Here is a 4,584-nt window from a genome sequence, read left to right as displayed (position 1 = left end):
CTGTGCTCTCCTCGTCACACCTGGCTGCCGGTGTGTCCACGTGAGGGCAAGTGCAGAGCACCGAGAGGGGAAGATGTGAGGACATTGCACAGAGGCATTTAGATTGTTCCCTTCATTTGTTTTTTTATGAAGGGCTCCTCCCCAAATTAAAACAAAACAAAAGAGGAAATGTTTTGTGTTGGGATATTTTAAAAATAATAAATACAATTTCAAAAAAGATATTCATTAAGCTTTTCAGCTTTACCTTCAACAAAATAGGAAATTGAAATGTTACTGTAATTACAAGATTCTTATGGTGAATAATATCCCACATTCATCCGTTTATCTCTTTTAAGTATACCTGATCCAAAATTCCTGCTGCCTTTTTTTTTTTTTTTAGCATCATTGGAAGGAGCATCTAATCATTAGCCTCAAGAAATCAAATATTTGAAGCTATGAAACAGAAAACACTCCCAGCTTCATTGCTGATCCAGGGGGTGGAGAGGGAGTAGTGATTAGAGCAATCTATATTTTCTGGAACACTTAACAGTCAACAACTAAAAATGCATCCTGGCAGGAAGTGTTTTAATTATTAAGATCAGCACAGTGTTTGTCCTGCACACAGGCTCTGAAAAAAGTCTCTCCTAAAACCAAAGTATGGTTAGGAAAGGGAATCTGCCCAAGTAGCAATCAATGGAGTGTTATCTTTCAAAGTACTTACATCTAGCGAAGAGAGGGTCATGGTTTATCATGGTTTACCAACACCCCAATGAGTTTTGGGTTGCTCGTTTCATGGAGAGTAGAAGACAACAGAGGGATTGCAGGTATCAGTTATCAATGTGGGAGGCCCCACAAAAGAAAAGGAGAGGTGACTCTGGTTTGCTGACTATGCAGGAAGCAGGGACACAGTAGGGAAGACCACAAAGGATAAGCAGTGACAGATCACCACAATGACATGCCCTTTTCTCATGGTCCAAAACTCGTGACATCATAAATTTGGGTGCTCTCCAGAGTTACAGGAGATCCAAGAAAGGGATAAGGAATATAAAAAGCTATTCATAGGAGAGCTGCAGTCTTCAGAAGAAAAGAATGCATAGGATAAAACAGTGTTGTTTAAAACTCTAAATTGATACAGAAAGTATGGCCCTGGCCTTAGGTTTTTCTGAAAAATGAAGAGGCTGTTTAAGAAAACAGGAATGAGCGACCATCTTGAGCTTCCTAGTTTTGTTTTGTTTTGTTTTGTTTTGTTTTTATATCCGTTGAGACAGGATCTTGCTCTGTGGCCCCGGCTAGAATGCAGTGGCGTCATCATAGCCCGCTGCAGCCTTGAACTTCTGGGCTCAAGTGAGCCTCCTGCCTCAGCCTCCCAAAGTGCTGAGATTACAGGCATGAGCCACTGAGCCCGACCTAGCTCTCTAGTTTTAAGGATAACTGTAGCTGATGAAAATGTTGTCTGCAAGTGACCCTGAAGACTTTAAAGCTAGTTTTATGCCACCCAAAGGGAAGGGGGAGGGGAGAATTGGGCTGCGGCCTCACGTTTACATTTAGGAGCTTTTTTCGCCTTTATCTTCAGATGAAGTTAAACGTACAAACATGGGGATGCCTGACGGGATTAATATAAAATGATCTTCATACCTCTTTGGCTCCAGTCCCATACCAAGCCACACCAGTAGTCATGTATTATGAGCTAAGCTTGTAATCAATCCTGCAGCTACCTACCCTTATTATACTGAGTTGTGTTTTTGTGTTTGTATATGTTAAGAGTTTTTCACTTGTTAAAACTACATATTTAAAAAACAACAAAACATTTCACCCTGTTTTGGATTGCCTTCATTAAAAGAAAATTAGACCTGGAGCCTCAGGGAGTGGAAGTGACTCCAGCCTTTTTTTAACCTCTCAGAGATCTTGTCTGAAAAACCAAGTGCCCCTTTGCCAGCTATTCCTCAGGCAATGACCTTGAGAAGTACAATTTTATTTTTAAAGACTTCAAACTCATTTCACTTGGAAGGGATAGAAAGAAGCAAATCAAATACTTAGATAGAGGCAGGAAGTAGAGTGCTACAGAACTCTTGGATTCAAAGGCTTGTGCAAAAATTATAATGCTCCTGGCTTTGTTGGAATTACAAAGCACACTTGCCATTGATGTAGGGAAGGTAGTTACATTTTGCAGAATACGAAAAGACTGGCCCCGCGTTTTGTCCACACGTGTGGCCTGGGATTTTGCGAAGCATATCCTTCCCTCCCCGGGATGGCACGTCCTTGGCACAGCTGGTTCTCTGATCCCTTCACTTCCTTCCATCCACTGCCTAAAATATGAGCAGGAATCTCCCTCCGTCTGTCCACACTTATGAAGAAGGAGGAAACAACTGGCCTTTAGAAAGGCAAAGATGTGTCCAAAGAGAAATTCTCAGTATTTCAAGGTCCCATGAAATGATTAAAATGAAGCAACAAGTATAAGGACTCTTCCTGGAATAGTTTAGAAAAAGGAGGAATATGAGAAAGTCACTGTGGCAAAACTGTATTTGGTAAGACCCCCCCTTTCTTCTGTCCCTCTCTCCCTTCCCTCTTTCTTTTCCTTTCTTTCTTTCTTTCTTTTACTCTCTCCTCCCCTCCTCCTTCCCCTTCCCTTCCCTTCCCTCCTTCCTTCCTTCCTTCTTTCCCTTCTTCCCAGTCTGCTTATGAAAATGGGTGGCTACTTCTTGTATCTTTGGGACACTTAAGGAATATGCAAACTTTTTTATAGTGTTTATCGTTTATTCTTGACTTGGCTCCATTCCTTATAAACTGGCAAATTCTAAAATATGCTATTAGTGGCTTGGAACTCCATTTGTGTTAAAAAGCACAAATAGTTGAGAACAAAAATCAATCAGCAAATTTGTAATTAACAATGATTAATTTTAAGGGGAAAATATACCAAGCACAATAATTTTGTGGTGAAATTAAATTATATATAATATCATTCATATTCTTAATAGGTTACTCTTGACTTGTAAAGTATTAAAATTAAACATTGACCTTATTTAACGGTTTTCAAAAATTCTCTATCCCCCCTACTCTAAAGGCTTATACAATTTTATTTCTGTAAAAGCAGATGAGCTCCTTTTCTCATGACTACTACTTTTTTCCATCTGTGCCTTTGGTTCTTTATGCCTGTACGGAGTTTCAGCTTCTAGTAATCTTGTACAAACTTGGAAACCTCAGGCAGTGGGAACAAGCAAGTGCCTAAGTCTTCCCTTCAGATCTGTCTGGGGGCCTCTGCTGGACCCTGGGGGCCATCTCTGATTCCAAGTGAATGCCAGGTAAGTATTTATTGACAGAGGTGTCCAAATGCAAGTCATTCTGGTGGTTCTCTGGAAGTGTGCTTGTTATTTATTAAGCACCCACAGTGGGTCAGAGAGTCAATGAATTTCAGAGCTGGAAGGGATTTTAGAGGTGACCTGGTCCAACCCCTTCATTTTATAAACAAGGAAGTTGAGATCCAAAGAGAAAGACTTTGTCCAAGGTCAAGCACATAGTACTCAATAGAACTAGAAAGAAACTCTCAGCCAAGGGCTCTTTGAGTCTACCACAGCTGCATTATGCATTATTAGACCTAATTCCTGCTCTCTAGAAATTTAAAATCTAATTAAACCAATTTTTTGTAGTTTAAGGTATTTGCATACTCAGAATGATGGAGCTGGGATCTGCTTTGGTTTGTTTTTTAGAGACAGGGTCTCTATGTTGCCCATGCTGGTCTCAAACTCCTGGTCTCAGGTGATCCTCCTGCCTCAGCCTCCCGAGGAGCTAGGACAAACGTGCGCACTACCACGCCCACCTTTACTTTTGGATTTAAGGGAAAACTGTGATAAGAAGACAGAAATAAGCGAAAAATGAACCCTCCTAACATATTTATTTTAAAAATTGATTTGACTTTATTTACATTCTATTTTGTTCCAAAAAGATATTAAGAAGCTTTAAAAGGGACATACAAAATAACAAGATAGAACAAGTAAGAAAAACACTATACGAACAAGTAAGAAAAATGACAAAAGGCAAACAAAGATAATAAGTTGGTTGGGAACAGAGGGAGCTGAGTATAGAGAATGCTCTGCACAGTGGCTAGAGGGAGACCACAAAGTTGCTGCTAAGCCTCGCAGCAAGAAGGAAAGTGTGAACAAGGAAAGTGTGAACTGTTACAAGATTCACAATTCCCAGATGAAAAAAAATAACAAAATCCCCGCCAGCCCCGGAAATGCACAATTTTTTTTTTGACTAGTGAGGCCAGTGAGAAAGTTCTCCCACGTGTCCTCATATACCTTATAGTCTTAGGATAAACTGGAATTGGAGTCACAGCCTTTTTGAGAACTTGGGGATCTCCTGTTCACTGTCACTCTCCAAGAACTGAACAGAGACTTCTTAAGATCACGCCACCACACTGGGTGTCTGAATTTGGAGAAGGGAGCAGCAAGCCAGGGAACCTCTTCCACACACAACAGACCCCTGGGAGAAGGCTGGGATATGTCTGAGTGTGAATACAAATGCCCTTTTGACTGGCCCGGTGGCTCACGCCTGTAATCCTAGCACTCTGGGAGGCCGAGGCGGGCGGATTGTTTGAGCTCAGGAGTT

Source organism: Propithecus coquereli, unplaced genomic scaffold (assembly GCF_000956105.1).
Source record: "Propithecus coquereli isolate 6110/MARCELLA unplaced genomic scaffold, Pcoq_1.0 Scaffold2, whole genome shotgun sequence".
Lineage (NCBI taxonomy): Eukaryota > Metazoa > Chordata > Mammalia > Primates > Indriidae > Propithecus > Propithecus coquereli.
This window is presented reverse-complemented; position numbering follows the sequence as displayed.